Source organism: Vombatus ursinus, unplaced genomic scaffold (assembly GCF_900497805.2).
Source record: "Vombatus ursinus unplaced genomic scaffold, bare-nosed wombat genome assembly UNPS02014894.1, whole genome shotgun sequence".
Taxonomy (NCBI): Eukaryota; Metazoa; Chordata; class Mammalia; order Diprotodontia; family Vombatidae; genus Vombatus; species Vombatus ursinus.
The window spans coordinates 6,030,031-6,047,473 of NW_020954672.1; the positions used below are offsets into that span (position 1 = coordinate 6,030,031).

The 17,443-nt window shown below is 37.5% G+C and overlaps 2 pseudogenes; one reads left to right on the forward strand and one right to left on the reverse strand.

The window, feature by feature from the left end:
• The first annotated feature begins 4,305 nt into the window (after window positions 1-4,305).
• Window positions 4,306-8,679, forward strand: LOC114028764 (annotated as a pseudogene).
• LOC114028866 lies at window positions 6,892-7,007 on the reverse strand (annotated as a pseudogene).
• Window positions 8,680-17,443: the final 8,764 nt, after the last annotated feature.

A 17,443-nucleotide genomic window follows, 5' to 3' on the forward strand; every position in this document is an offset into this window, starting at 1 on the left:
TCTTTTTTTGACTGATACTGGAGTGGTTTGCCATTTCCTTCTCCATGTCATTTTACAGATGAGGAAACTGAAGCAAACAGGGTTAAGTGAATTTATGAGGGTCTGAGGGTGGATTTGGACTCAAATCTTCCTGACTGCAGGCTCTATCTTCTATCCATTCTGCCACCTAGCTGCCACAGCACCACCTAGCTGAGGAAAGCACTTAGTAAGCTTTAAAATGCTATAAAAAAGTGGAAGTGTTAAAAAAAATGGAAGTGTTTAAAAATAGTAATCAATCACATAAAGAGTATGGAGAAGAATTCCATATTTAATATGCAGCACAGCACCCTCAAGCCCCACTGTACCCTAGCATACTGTACCATGGTTATATGTATTGCTGACCAATCCAATGCAACAAATACTAACTCTGCACTTATTTGCAAGTCATTTTGCTAGGTTCTGGTGATACAAAGTGAAAATGAAAAATGGTCCCTGCGCTCAGAAAGCTTATATGCTAGCATATACAATACGGAAGCAGGTAAGTGAAAACATGATAATGAGCTGGGACGTGACACTAACGACTGAGGGATCAGGAAAGCCTCCATAGAGGAGACAACAAACGAGCTAGGCCTTAAAGCAAGCTCTGGATTTTAAGAGGTGAATGTGAATAGCAGGTACTTTTCAGAAGTGGAGTCACTTTAAAAACAGAACTGGGGGCTAGAATCAAGAAAATCATGCGTCTTCTGGCTCCAATGAGGACATATCGTATAGTTGTGAGTGTGTATGTATGTGTGTGTGTTTTCCTTCTTGAAAAGACATGTTTTTTTCCCTGACAGCCTTCCTAAACATTTCCTCAGTATTTTATTCTTTGTGATTCTTACTCAGGAGCCATTCATAACATCATAAGGCCGTAGACTTAAGGCTACAAGGACTTAAGTGAACATCTAGTTCATTCCTCTAATTTTCCAAATAAAGAAAGTGAGGTTCAAAGACCAGCCTTGCTCATAATAACATCACTCCAATAATAAACCTCACATGTAGGAAGGAGTTGAACCCAGGCTTTCCTGACTCCAAGCCTAGTCCTCTGTCTACTATTCTATAATGCCTCTCTGGTTTCTTTTCAATGGCAAAATGTCTGCCCTCCATTCTGACTGTATCCTTATGTGATAACACAATCATTTAGCCTGATAAATCATTATTCCCCACTAAATCTGGAAGGAAAAAATCTTCTCTAGTACCTCATCCATCTTAATGAATTTAGACTTTGGAGGGTAGGAAGCATCACAGCGTTCCAATTCCTTTCAGATTAAAAAAAGTTTCGCATTAGGTACTTTGCCTTTAAATAAATTAATCTTTTCAGGGTGCTGGTAGAAACCTTTCTGAACAAACAAACACCTGTTTCTTCTCAAAGAATCAATTTCCCACTAGAATTTATTGTTCAAGGAGTCATTCAGTGAAAAGCTCTGGATTAGAAACCATGAGGGCTAGGAATTATGAAGATGTAGAAGATGTGGTCCCTACCCCCAAGGAACTCAATCTTAAATTCAGAAAAGGCACTAATACCTACCCAGGAGTTAGGTGGGTGAGCCCTAGGGCTCGGTAGAAAAAACTAATTGCAACACATAGTAACAGCTGGAAAGGTAGTGCTTATACTGGCTGTAATTTGCTGATTAAAATTGCCTTATTCTTCCATTAGAAACTGAATTTAACTAAAGGTCTCTGGTTAATGCCAATGGCTGACAGCTTTTAACCACAGAAATGAGAAACAAGAAAAGAATGCCCTTATAGAAAACCCAACAACCCATGTAAATGAATGTATAGAGAAATGCCCTTTCACACAGCGTAGTTGAGGGATAGGCTGCTGTGGTTAATTAAACATTGTAATACTTGTTGTATGTTGGGGGTTGGACTGCTTGGGACTAGAAACCTGATCAGTCTTTCATGACTGTTCTCTTCCTTACTCATAGAATCATAGATTTAGAGATGGAAGGGAACTTAGCGGTCATGGAGTCCATTCCCTTTCCTCCCCACCCTCAGTATTTTACAAATGAGAAAGAGAGACAGAGAGAGATTAAATGACTTGTTAGTCACAACATTTAGTAAATTTATAAGGAAAGATTTGAATCCAAGAAAGATTTATATTTACAAATGATTTATAATATAAAATATTTATATAATATAATACTTATTCTATAGTAAATAATTATAATCTATCTAATATATTGTAATATATTATATACTATAATAACATATTTATTATATAATGTATATATACATATAAATAGGGAAAGCTTTGCCTGACTCCAAGTCCAGTGGTCCTTCCACTAAGCCACCGAGTTGCCTCAACCAACTGTAGAACTGGAAGGGGCCTTAAGAGTCATCCAATCCAACACACTCATTTTACATATAAAGAAACTATGGCCATAAAGGCATAGTAATTTACCTAGAGTTGTAGTGTTAGTGTCCGAGGCAGCATTTGGACCTAGAGCTTCCTAGCCCAGGAAGTACAACACCATTCGTTACACTATGTTGCCTTCTGACTTGAGTCATTATTTGGTACACCTCATGGCTAGCTCTCTATACGTAAAGGCACAACTCACAAATCCATGTTTAATGAAATGGATTTATTGAAGTGAATATGGCACAGCTAGTCAGGTCTCAAGATGAGAGGAAAGGGGACTGGAATGGAACCACCTCTGACCAATATTCTTTCTTAGCCTGAGAAGAATTTTCAGCTCTTCACATCCAAGGTAAATCCACCCATCTGTGAAGGATGGTGACAGCTTGTGGCTCAGCATCTCTGTTTATTCAGGGAAAAAACATTATTTTTCTCTAAACATATTTGGAAGTGTATGTACCAAGATTCAACCAGGGACTTTATAAATCCAACTACAAAATATACATTGAAAAAAAGTGAAAGACCTAAATAATTAGAGAAAAATTAATTGCTTATGGATAAGTAAAGCTAATATTATAAAATGATAATACTACCTAAATTAATTTATATATTCAATCTAACTCCCAAAAGAATATTTTATATATTTAGAAAAAATAAAGTAATTCATATGAAGGGACAAAAGGTCAACAATCTCAAGGGTAATAATGAAAAAAAAAAGACGGAAGGAAGGGGCTCTATCCATACCAAATATCAAACTATATTACTAATAGTAATCATTAAATGATTTGGTATCAGTTAGAAAGGAAAATAGGTCAATCAGTGGAATATATTAAGTACCCCTAACATGGGAGCAAACAAATATAGTAGGAGTAGTAATAGTAATATATGACTTTATAGTCACTGGGGCACATTCCTCCCTAATCCCATCCTCATGAAGCCTATTGATATCTCCCAAATGCCGCTCAAGCAAGGGTCTATATTTTGTATCATTGATATAGATGAGCAAAGTTCTAGACAGCATAGTTCAAGCCTGGGGAATACGTCTGTTATCTTAGCAATGGTCTTGTTGTTCCTCCTTCATTCTCGAAAAGGACCAATGATATTACTGATGATATCTTGACTTGCATATGAATTGGATTTAAGTGAGTAAGAATTGCACAAAGATTGGCCTCACTTTCTCTTCCAGAGTCATAGTCCAGTGGCAAGAAAAAAGTCAAGACAACTGGCGATGGCCCAGGATGCAGTGGATGACCTTGGCATCCTCGATGTCTGACCAACTTCTAAGCATACTACAGTGTCTGCTTCAGTTGCCTTCCTGGCCATTGAAATGAATTATTAGCATATTCTATCAGAAGTCTCCACATGCTTGGAGTAGACGTGTACTTAAATCACCAATGGGTTCAAAGCCTGCAAATTACACTCAACCTGTTTTAGTCTGTCTGTCAAGACGGCTTGACTGAGGTGTGACCACTGCTGATGCTATAGTTTCTTGGAGATATAGGTGAGAGCAAGGTGACAGGTGGACACCAAAACTGGGTAAGCAGCCCTGTAAAGCCTGGCAAGCTGTCATACCCAAGGTGATAATTTACACCCCAGAAATGGTCTTACTCTTAATGTCTCAGTTTGCCACCTGGTTATCCTTATATGGTTCCTGAAATTGGCATTCTTGCAGGCTTCTTAGGATTCCTATTGATAATTCATGAGTCCTATCCCCACCTTTTTGCCCCTTTAAGATAAAGTAGGTGAGAAAAAAAATTCTCAGATTAAATGATAACTCTGTTAAGATTTTTTCCAGGCTGCAGTGGTGGCACCAGCTAAGGAGGGTCCATCACCTGAGCTGCCAATTAGGAAGCACTGCTCCCGCTCCCACCGCCAGTCCGTGGCCCCCTATCCCCAGTGGATGCATCAGGGCTGCCTGCGGTACCCCATCTCATGTTGCTAAAGGAAGAGTGGACCACACCAGAATGAGCTTACATGGTGCTAGTGGTGGACATGAGGGATCCAGAAATAGACGAAGGTCAAGCGACAGATCCCATAACTCAACCCATGAAAGAGCTGAGTTACAACTCACTGCCTGTATTAGAAATATTACTTCTCCCACTCGACAGCATCACATTGAACAAGAAAAATATCATAGTTCTTCCGCCCAAGTAGTCCTTGTCCTCAAAAAACATCCCTCAATGGTTCCAGTAGCAGTGTTGGGAACAACAGCAGAAATAATAGTCAGTCAACTTCAGATGGTGGTTTGAAGACATATGGGGAAATGATATTTGTGTATGAGAATGCAATGGAGGAAGCTTGGAGTATAAGAACATCAGAACAAGTAACACCAATTGTGAATAATACTAGATTTGTTGTAGATCCAACTATTTTTACTGCACAGCCAAATACAATGTTGGGCAAGATGTTTGGATCTGGAAGAGAACACAACTTCACAGGTCCTAATGAGAAAGGAGACTATGAAGTAGCAGAGGGAATTGGTTCTACTGTATTTTGAGCTATTTTGGATTATTCCAAGATGGGAATAATCCGTTGTCCTGATGGCATATCTATTTCTGAGCTAAGAGAAGCGTGTGACTATCTTTGTATCTTTTTTGAATATAGTACTATAAAATGTAGAGATCTCAGTGCCCTCATGCATGAATTGTCAAATGATGGTGCTCATAGACAATTTGAATTTTATTTAGAGGGAATGATCCTCCCTCTGATGGTGGCCAGTGCCCAAAGTGATGAAAGAGAGTGTCATATAGTGGTACTCACAGATGATGATGTGGTTAGTTGGGATGAAGAATACCCACCACAGATGGGAGAAGAACATTCACAGATTATTTATAGCACAAAGTTGTATAGATTTTTCAAATACATTGAAAATAGAGATGTGGCCAAATCTGTTTTGACGGAATGAGGTCTTAAGAAAATTCAATTGGGTATAGAAGGGTATTCCGCTTACAAAGAGAAGAAAAAAACAAACTAAAAAAAAAAAGATTATTTCCATTACTAAAGCAACTCATCATTGGGCTCAACAGCAGTCCCTCAAACCCTGCCCTGCTCTCCCTGTCAAACCCCCACCAATCCTGTTCTTCACCTTGCAAGTTTCTGTAACTTCTTAACCACCTTAAATTTTGCCTTTTGATAATGAAAGTTTACTTTAGGATTAAATATGATGAGGGGGCTCAGAGAAGGGCCAGATGAGTAAGAGAAACTTTGCAAAGGTATTTTGAATTGGATTTTGAAAGAGATGAGATATAAGAATAGTCAGAGTAAGGATATACTGGGTGGTGAATCTATTATGAAACTATCTGTGTAGTCACTAATTACCAAGTAGTGCTGATTGGTGCCAATTTCTGGCAAACTAGAAATCTGGCTCTGTGCTACAAGGAAAGAAGACCAGGAAAGACAGGCACTAGTAGTAAACCAATGATAATAAATGGCACTGCTACTCTAAACTGAATATAATATGAACTATTGGATTTTTTGTCTAGCTCCCTGATCCACAAAAGGAGTGACTTGTCTACACAGAATTTGTTGTTACCTGGATGTATTCATGTGCTGCACTGTGGAACTTGGTGAGGTTATCCCCTCTTCACTTTCTCTCCTTTGCCTTACTGCTGCCTTACCAATTAGTATCGTTATCCCCATGAGTACCTACTTTCTTAAACCTTATTTATTTGTGGTCTGTACTTTGAAAAGGGTTATTTTTTTCTCTAAAAGATAAACAGATTTGTGTTGCACTTTAAGTGTTTTCTTTTTTAATAATATTTTGTTTTTTCCAATTACATGAAAACAATTTTTAACATTCATCTTTTAAAGATGTTGAGTTCTAAATTCCCTCCTTCCCTTCCTTCCCTCCCCTCAAGATGGCAAGCAATTTGATACAGGTTATACATGTGCAATCACGCAAAATATATTCTCATCTTGGTCCTGCTGTAAAAGAAAACACAGACCAAAAAATATGAAAAAAGTGAAAAATAGTATGCTTCAATCTGCATTCAGACTCCACCACTTCTTTCTCTGGAGGCAGATAGCATTTTTCATCATGAGTACTTTGGGATTATCTTGGATCATTGTATTGCTGAGAAGAGCTAAATCATTCACAATTGATCATCATACAATGTTGCTATTACTGTGTACACTGTTCTCCTGGTTCTACTCATTTGACTTTGGATCAGTTCAAGTAAGTCCTTCCAAGTTTTTCTGGAAGCATCCTGCTCACCATTTCTTACAACACAATAGTAATTCAATCACAATCATATATAACAGCTTGTTCAGTCATTCCCCCGTTGATGGACATCCCCTCAACTTTCAATTCTTTGCTGCCACAAGAAAAGAACTGCTATAAATATTTTTGTACAAATAGGTTAATTTTCTTTCTTTTTCTTTTTTTATCTCTGGGATACAGACCTACTAGTAATATTGCTGGGTCAAAGGGTATGCAGTGATTTATTCCCCTTTGGGCATAGTTCCAAATTGCTCTTCAGATAGTTGGATCAGTTCACAATTACACCAACAGTACATTAATGTCCCAATTTTCTGACACTATTATATTGTCCTTGTATAGAGGATATATCAGATATTAAATTGATAAGAACAGAAACTATATTTGAACTTAGCCAAAAGGCTGAGTAGTGATGAGTAAATGTTTTCTACAAAGGAGTGGACAATACAAGGAAGAGAACCTGTGATTAATTTTTTTTTATCCTAACCATTAGACTTTACTAAGCTCCCTTGCTGATCACATGAGGAAGACTTCATATGGATGTAGAAACAAGTATGTCATTGTGGAAGGTGGAGCAAAACAGGGAAAGGAAAAACAAAACAACAGGTAGTATTGGCTGCCTTGGAACAGAAGATCTATAATGGCAAGTAACAGAAATGGTATTGGAAAAGTAAACATAGCAATTATTAAAGGAGAAAGGAGAGGACCATGTTGTGGCTGTACATGACTCAGGAAATTCCCCTGGTAGGTAAGATTTGATATTAGAAGAAAAGGATACATCATAGATCATTCAACAGTTAACAAAAGGAAATTGACTTAACCATAGCAGGAGAAGGATCAGTATGGAGAACACTTGGAGTTGTTTCATGCGAGCAAAGCTCCCACCCCTGAGCTGCTCATTGTTTTCCACCAGACAAATGTCCAGAAGAGCTGCTGGAGCTCATCCTCTCTGCTTGTAATAGGTGACCAGGAAGTAAACTGTTAGTTCTCTGAACCAAAGATATCTTGAGGATGGCTTCAATACCTTTTAAGGAAAAGCAATGCAACCCCTGGCCCAAAACCCACTGGTACAGGACTCTTTCCTTATTGATAATATGAAGAATGCCCTGTCCAGCATGAGGGAGGGGCCAGAGTTGATCAGAGATGAGAGCTTCAGCTCTCAGACTTTTGGATTCTGCAAGTAAGAGTCCTCTTTATGTCCTTCCCAGGATTCTTCAAGCAAGAATTCTTTTTAATTGTAGCATTGAGTAAACTTCCAGCTTCAAGAGAGAAGATAGAAGACGTCAACCACCTTATGTTGCTGAAGGAAAAGACTCTGGGAATACATGAGAGGAGTAGGCAGTCTCTATCATGTTTCTACCCCCAGCTTGCTATTCTAAAGACTTCTGGGAGTTTCTGCCTGGGTGAGAGCAAACCTAACTAGCTAGTTAGGCTTTTATTCAGACTGAATCCCAATTGGGGGAGGGCAGTAGAACAGAGATTTTTAACCTGGGATTTATTATCTTTTGTTAAGATGCTAATAACTTCTTTTCAATATAATTGGTTTCCTTTCTGAATCTCTGTATAGCTAGGTCCTGATTAGTGCTAATAAAGGAATCCTGGGAAATGGTCACTTTATTCCGATTCACTTTGATATTTTCATCTGACTGGAAGCAATTACCATACTTTACATAAGTATAACTTTGAATAATGCAAATGCAAATGCAACCACTTCAAGTAATTCACAATTCACAGTAACCAAAACAAAGCAGTATTTTATTTTATACATTCATAAACATTCTGAAAAGTGATCAGTTAGGCTTCCCCATTCTATCAAAGGTGTCTAGGACAAAAAACAGACTAAGAAAGAGGTTTATTCCTAGCTCAGAAATTAATTTAACATTTAGAGTTTCTCACTCACCATGAACCCACCACATTTAGCTCTTTTTATTTATTTATTTTGGCTATATCTTTGATCTTTGAAGTAAATATAAAAAGACAGTGGAGTTCACTTTATTACTGATGAATTCAATTTTCCATATTGGACTGACTGGTCCATCACATACTGCCTGGTGGACAGAATGACTTGGTTAGAAATGTGAATTAAAGACCAATGACCTCTAGGACTTAAACTTTCATTTCCATGGAGCAGATCCTCAGGATTTATAGAGCTATTCAAGACCTTACTGAGTGAAAATATGACCTCCTCTGCTAGATTCACCTTGGTGGCTTTGATTCTCTGAACTCCTCCCTACTTCTCCGTAAGCTTTTGCTTCTGTCTGTGTGGCCTGAAACCTCTACAAACAGCCTTTGCTCAAAGTAAGGCCTCATTATACAAATGTGTTTGGGATGTGAAATTCAGAAGCACTACAAAGGAATACTTACTCCAACATCTGAAATACCATTTTCCTCATCATTTGAAAGACATCATGAAATGCAACCAGTGGTAAGAGCGTTCCAAATAAGCCATCTCACTACTGTCATGGTAGCACATGGGAAAGCAGTACTCCCACTCCTAGCAGGGATCCTAGAATGAAAGGAGACCAAAAGAGTGGACATTATTCTTTGGGCTTCAAACAGTTGAACCTGTTAGGATGAACATTTCTAAGAGATCAAAATAGCCTTTGTTTCTAACAATAATTGAAGATAGTATGTATGTATGTGTGTGTGTGTGTGTGTGTGTGTGTGTGTGTGTGTGTATAAAAGCTATATAGATACAGCTTTAGTGATCTTACTATGAGTGGTTTTTATTCTTTTCAAGTCTCTAAAACTTTCATCATATCCAATTCTAGTAGTGCTTTTGTGTGTGTGTGTGTGTGTGTGTGTTTAAACAATAAGCTTTAAGTATCCTTATTTGAAATAAACATTAAAGTGCTACTCCTATTAGACAATGAAATCAGGTTCTGTGGGATACATTCAAATCACTAAACAAGAGAGATTTTAGATTTGAAAAGATTTGCAGTAATTAGGTCACCTGAGGGAAGAGCTGCCGGAAAAAAAAAAATGATTCTCTGCTTTAAAGAATTATCATTGCCAATTTGGTCCTGAAGCTTTTGCACAGAGCTCCTATTATGAAAATACTATATAAATTCGAAACTAAGTTCGCAATTTTTTAAAGGAGAGAGAAGAAAGACACTCCTGAAGGTGACAAGTGATGATTCACTAATAAAAATGGGGTGAGAGGAGTACAAAGCCTAATCACATGTACCTTATTAATTTATTTAATTGGCACCAGACTTAGTTTAGTTGTTGTTGTTTAGTCCTTTAGTTATATCTGACTATTTGTGACCCCATGGACCATACTGTCTGAGGGGTTTTCTTGGCAAAGATACTGGAGTGGTTTGCCATTTCCTTCTCCAGTGGATTAAGACAAAAAGAGGTTAAGTAACATGGCCAGGGTCACAAATATCTGAGGCTGGATTTGAACTCAGGGCTTCCTGACTCCAGCTCTAGTGCTCTATACACTGACCTACCTAGCTGCCTAGACTTAGTTTACCCTCCTGCAAATCACTTAATATTTCTATAACAGCCATATGTTTGAAAGGACTTGCCTGTATGTATGTGTATGTGTATTTATAAAGGTCAAATGAAGGCTAATATCTGAAGTAGGGAAGAATTTGTAAGTTTATTGAGGTCCTCTTCACAATCAATCAGTCAAAAAGCTTTTAATCATCTACTATGTGCCAGGCAATATATTAGGTATGAGAGATAGATAGGCCTAAATAAAAGACCCTCTGACTTCCAGGAATTTTTCAATACTCTATAAAGGGAAAAAACATGAACACATATATATTTGAAAATAAACTTATACTGAACATAAACTAAATAAACCCAGGCTAATTTTTTTGGAGAGTGGAGAATCACTAGAAGCTTAGAGGATCAGGAAAAAAAAAAAACCTTATGTAGATTAGAGTGGAGAAATTTGAAGTGGGGAGACTAATTAGGAGGCTAATTGTGATTGCCCAAGTGAGAAATGATGAGAGCTTGAATTAAGGCTGTGGCTATGTGAATGGAGAGAGAAAGTACAAATGCTAGAAATGTTGGAGAAAAGTTCATGGAGTCCTAAGTCTACTGCATATACTGTGTTTTACTCCTCAGTAAGAAACTCTCTGAAAAATTGTTGGTGGTGGAAGAATATCTTCTTTCTTGGGACAGCTATAGAAGGGAGGGTAGAGGGAAGTTCCCCATACCTTAGCAACCATTCAGAATGATGGTCCTTTTTGCTACCTCCAATATCATCAGAATTTTATCTAAACCGTAGCCTATTATAAAGCACTTTGCTAGAGGGATCCCACATTGTTATAATGAGTTGACATCAGTTTAAACAGCTATACAAATAAGAAAACCAATAACAACATTAACAGGCATTAACATAAGACATTTGATTCCTTAAGGATTTCAAAGCATTTCCCATATGCTGTGCCATACTGTTCCTTTTTGCTACTTTTTCATGAGTTAGTGAGGAAGATGATATTATTAACTCCTTTAGCTAGAAACGTAACCTTGGTTAAGCTCCAAAACATTGAAATGACAGGCCAAGAAAAAAAATGACTTTGGTTGCTTCTCAACAATGACAAAGTACAATATAAACCTTTGAAAGGCAACATTAAATATGGGACTTTGTTCATGGAACTCTAAATTGGGTCCCAAATCAGTGGAGGGTGTCAGTAATAGGGGCCATTATCAAGACATAGGTGCAGTCTAATAAATTTTATGATAAGTTAAAAAACAAAAACTGACATTGATTTTCAGTAGTGATGAAAGGTACACTACTATATTCCTAAATCCTGTGAGAGTGAAGTTATTAGACAGGTCAACAACTCCCTGTATTAATCAAACCATGACTTTATATTATATTTACTAGTGTATAGGAGAAATGGGGTGGATTCTCATGCAATACTGAGGAGGATCCAAGTTGATACTTCATGATAATTCTGTTTTCTCCCTTGTTAGTTCTGTGAAACTCACAAACTCACTGGGCCTTTGTCATACCATTTGCCCAATAGAATAAAAATGATACTTGCCTGAAGGCAGACGAATGGACCAGAAACACTGATTAAATGTTTACTGTATATGAGGCAATGAATTTGATATTTGAAATATAGATGTAAATATGAAATAATCTCTAAAATAACTTTCAAATAATTAGAAATTATATTCAAATAAAGTACCATATCATGTACACAAGTTAGTAAACACAAAGTAACATAAGTACAACACAAATATAGAAAGAGTTCTCATAACTAGGGCCAGGAAGGGTCAGGAAAGGCCTTATATAAGAAATGGTACTTGGAATTGTGCTTTAAGGAAGTTACAGATTCTATGAGGTAGGGGTAAGAAGAAAGAGTATCTCAGACACTGGGGACTATTTATGCAAAGATGTAGAGCAAGGAGGAAGTTTGTTATGGGAGTGAAAAGGAGAGTATATGACGAGGAATGATATGATCATCTTTTGATGTGCCCTGCAGTACTAAAATCTATCTGTACTATAATCTCTATTCAAAAGGGAAAAAATACTTTAGCCATAAATAATTGTAAGTATTGTATTTTATACCACTCAAGTTTAAAATGGTGTCACCAAATTCCTTTGGTTCATATTTTCTGGTTTCAAAAATCTAATTATGTGTTAAAATATGATCCTGTAATAACAGTGTACCTGATAGCCACATGTAAAAGCTCCAATCCCCTAAAGTGACATAAAATAAACCCTATTCCTTAAATCTATACCATTTTCTCCCTCCCACTGTGAATGACTTTATTTAGGCCCTTGTCATCTCTTACCTGGTTATTATAATAATTTCTTAAGTGGTTTTCTGCCTTCTGTTTTCCTCCTTTGTCCAGTTTATCCTCCATACTGTTTTTCCCATAACCTTCCTTTGCATTATGTTGCTCTGATCATTTCATTCCTCTGATCAAAATCCTACAATTTTTCCCCATTGCCTACTGAATTAAATAGTCTTATTCCTTATTCTGGTATCCAAGACTCTGCACAATCTAGGTCCAACCTGCCTTTGAAATTTAAACTCATTCACTTGGTTTATACTGCAGCCAAAATGGAATGCTACCATCTCCTGTTTCCATTTTTGGTGTCCATCGTTTTCAGTCATGTCAGATTCTTCGTAACCTCATTTTGGGTTTTCTTGGCAAAGACACCAGAGAGGTTTGCCATTTCTTTCTCCAGCTCACTTTGCAGATGAAGACACTGAGCAAATAGGGTCAAGTGACTTGCCCAGGGTCACACAGCTAGTAACTGTCTGAAGCCAGATTTGAACTCAGGAAGATGATTCTTCCTGACTCCAGGCTTGACACTCTATCCACTGTGCCACCTAGCTGCCCCATTCTATTCCCATTCATCCCTCTCCCAAATCCATGTCAAAGCTTATGCTACATACTAGACCAGGAAATAATACCCCCCTACACACACACACACACACACACACACACACACACACACACGGACACACATCTTCACTTAAATCCCTGTCCTCTCTCAAGGTCCAACTCAGGTGCTATCATTCCCTTCATGAAGCCCTCACTGATTATCTCAAAAACCACTCTCTATCACCTACCCCATCCCCTAGATTTCATAGCCTACCTTTAACCACAGTTATTTGCATATGTGACATGCTTCCTATTAGATTGGAAGCTCCATAAGGACAAGGACTCCTCCTTATCCCATTTTCATAACTACAACCCAAAATGTAGAATATCCCCAGGATGATCCTGAGTTTTCTAAGGTCTGGGGTGTAGGCAAGATACCATGTAATGAAATCAAGCATGGCATTTCCTCTTTGCTGACCTCACCCAAAGTGAAAAAAAGAGGTAGATTTCCTAGGCAACCAGAGAGTAGTGAAAATCATACTAGATTCGATGACTGAATATGTGAGATCACATTTTAGCTCAACCAGTTACTTGCAGTTTAATTGTTGGGAAGTTGTTTAACTTCTCTGAACAACAATTTTATCTGCAAAATGAGAATGATTATATCTGTACTGCAATCACATTCCTGAGTATGCTGTGAGGATCAAAAGAAATAATTCACATAATGTTCTTTGTAGACAATTGAAGCAAAATATAAATTATATCATCATCATCATCATCATCGTTATCATCATCATTCGTTTCTTCTACAAAATGCTACTGTTAGATCTCTACCTACCCTTTCCCCTGTGCCTTTTGGCTTTATCAGAAGTACCCGTTTGTTTTCCAGCACACACAGATATTTGGGTACCCAACAACATTCTACTACTAGATGAGGCAAAGTAGAGGTAGTTACAAGTTGGTCAGGCTTGCACAACTTAATTGAACTGAGTAATGGTTTCAATATTGATGGTGACAGTATGGATTTAATCTAAAAACAAAGTCTCCCTGTAAGGCAACTTTTCATCATTTTCCTTTAGTCTACTAGACTCTCTTCTAGGATAGTCATTGTACAAATTCTCCAACTTGCCCTCTTACCCCTTCAAATACCATGTCTTTAGGTCTTCTTCTAATCTCTTGGATTAATCAATCAATAATTCAGTCAATAATCGTATATTAAATACTTACTATGTGCCAGGCATCGTGCTAAATTAATAAAAAAAGTAAAAAATAAAAAGCCTCTGCTCTCAAGGAGCACACATTCTAATGTAAATATCTAGCTATGTAAAAGATATATAGAGTATATTAAGGCAATCTAGGGAAGGCACTAACAATTGGGGAAATCACTCAATCAGTCAGTCAATTAATATTTATTAAGTGTTTACTATGTGCCCAAGCACTGTGCTACATGCTGCAGATAAAAGAAAAGCTGAAAGTCCCTGCTATTACGGAGCTCACATTCTGATAGAGAACATAATATGCAAACATCTTAGAATATTTAAGATCTATGCAAGGTAAATTGGGCAGCTAGGTGGCACAGTGCTTTGAATTCAGTGCTTAGAGTCAGGAAGACTCATCTTCCTGAGTTCAAATCTGGCATCATACACTTGCTAGCTATATGAACCTGGGCAAGTTACATAACCCTGCTTGTCTCAGTTTCCTCATATGTAAAATGAGCTAGAGAAGGAAATGACAAACCCAACCAGCATCTTTGCCAAGAAAACCCCAAATGGAGTCACAAAAATTGGACAAGACTGAACAACAACAACAAACAAGGTAAATCAGAGGTAATTTCGAAGGAAAGGCACTAGCAGTGGAGGGAACCTAGCAAAAAATGGAGTTTGAGCTGAATTTTAAGAAAACTAGAGAAGTCACTGGGCAAAACTGAAGAGGGAAAGCAGGCATGCAATCATTAAATCAGGTGTCATGGGATAGAGGGTTCTTTCATATTTGAGTACCAGGTTATTCCTTTGCCTTCCATTCAACAGTTTCTGATTTGTTGTCTGGCCATCACTGTCATCAGCTAAGTTTGTATATCTTGGGGTCTCAAAGGATTCCCCCTGCCCTACAAATTCTGCTTTTTCTCTATCTCTTCCTTCCATCTTCTGACATAGTTTATGCTCATCTTTTTACAACATCTGCATATTCTATTCATCTTTACCTCAACCTTATAATATTTTAATATATTCTGTTCCCTGACCAATCACTTCATAGCTTCTATCTTGAACAATTTCTGAATTTCTCTCCTCTGTTCTCCTTTTTTTTCCTGTTGTTTGTTCCCAATAGCTCTGCACTCACCACCACTTGGTATCCTTTCCTGTGATATCATGGTTGTCTTTTTTTTTTCAAGATCCCCCTCATTGTGCCATGCTGTGGGGGCTATTAAAACTAATACATTTATTGACATCCTGCCAGATTTTACCTTGTAACTCCATAACTGTTAGGTAAGCAACCATTAACTGTTTCTTGAGGGCCACTTAATACAGTAAAGTCCAAAAAAAAAAACCCCTTCCATGTTTTCTTAACATATACAATATTTTATGTATCTTTGGACCTTTAACTTCATTTGAGGCCAGGATTCTTTTTTTTTGTTTGTGTTTTTTTGTTTTTTTTTTTGTTTAGGCAACTGTGATTAAGTGACTTGCCCAGGGTCACACAGCGAGTAAGTGTGAAGTGTTTGATCTGAGGCCAGATTTAAACTCAGGTACTCCTGACTTCAGGGCCAGCGCTCTATCCACTGCGCCACCTAGCTGCCCTCAGGATTCTTTTTAATGTAATTAATGGCAAGTGTGAAGAATTGTCTGGCATGTATACACATACCACACATACATACATACACATACACATACATATATGTGTGTGTATAGATGCATATATACATATACTGGTACATACACGTATATTCAACAGAGGAGTTTTATATGTATGTATGTATGTATACACATATACATGCATACCTATATACATATATACATGCATATATAAATACATATATACATACATACCTATATGCATATATACACGCAAATGTATAAATACATAGATGTGTGTATGAATATATATATATATATATATACATATATATGAAATCTTCCCTGTTGAGTCTGCATTTTATGGATCTACCATCCTAACCAAAATCTTACTCACTGCTTCACCTCCCTTGCTTCAGTATAATGAAGTTTGGCAGTTTGATGCTATCTTAATTATACTACTACTAGACTATCGAGCTCTCCTGTGCAGAAAATCGGAAAAATTTAATGGCCTGGACTGATCCTGACCCCAGTTTGGAAACCTCTCTTTAATCAGCCTGATTCTGGGTTCAACTTCCTTTCCAACAACCTATCTTGCACATCATGAAGGCTGCCACAAGTCATTTGCCTCCTTCCCATTGTGGTCAGATTGAGGCAATCATGCGTAGTTTACTTGGGAAACAGCTGACATTTGCACAAATAAAAGTGACTGAAGAATTTCTCATTACTTAGATGTCTTTTAAGGGCACGTTGCCTACCCAGGGTACATCTTTCTCAAGGTAGATAGATTAGGTTTGTTCAATTCTCTGTCCTGCCCCTTCTCTGGACTAGCCCTCCCAGGTAGTACTCTCCTTTGGCTCCAAGGATACTTTTTTCACCCTGATTCTACTGTTGCTATATAGGACCCTTTAATACCAGCAACCTTGAGCAAGTCACTTAATTTTGGGGGTAATCATTTGAAATATGAAGGGGAGTAGATGACGTCTTAGATCCCTTCAAAAGCTTGAAAATTATGATCTAATGATTAACCTCATATATCCTTTGACTCCATATTCCCAATTTCCCTTCATTTTTCCCTTTTCTCCACTGCATGCCAAGGAAACTAAGAGGAAAATTATGACCAAGATACTAATGATTCATGTGGAAGCACCACTAAATAAGGGGAAAAGGAATCTTTAACGCTTTTCATTTTATAATGGGTATTGGGAAAGAAAGTCTGACTATGTTAGCAGAATTTAAATGTTGGTTGAGGGATTAATAACTTAAGTAATTATAAATCATGTTTACATAACACTTACTGGTACAAAGCCCTTTAGATACTTTATCTCACTTGAGCCTCACAATAACTCTTTAGGGTAACTGGAGTGTTGTAATCACTATTTTATTGATGAGCAAATTGGACACATCATAATCTCTATAAGCCTCAAAATTGCACTTAGTTAATTGCAGTTAATAGTAAATAGCAGTAAATAGCGAAGTTAGTACTCAAACTCAAGTCTTCTGACGCCTAGGCTAGGAAATGGCCCTGGGAATGCCATAAAAGGACCTGGGTTCAAATCTTACCTATGTCTCTGTGCTTCAATGTCCTCATCTGCAACATTAGAGGGTCAGTCAAGGTGGCCTCTTTTAAAGTTCCTTATAGTTTTAAGTCTATGGTCCTATCTCATCCTTTAATACTATGATCCTCTTCAGTAGATCAGTGAATTCAATGGGGTAGGCAGGTTTTCTCGAGTGTTTATATGATCCTAGATATAAGTAGTA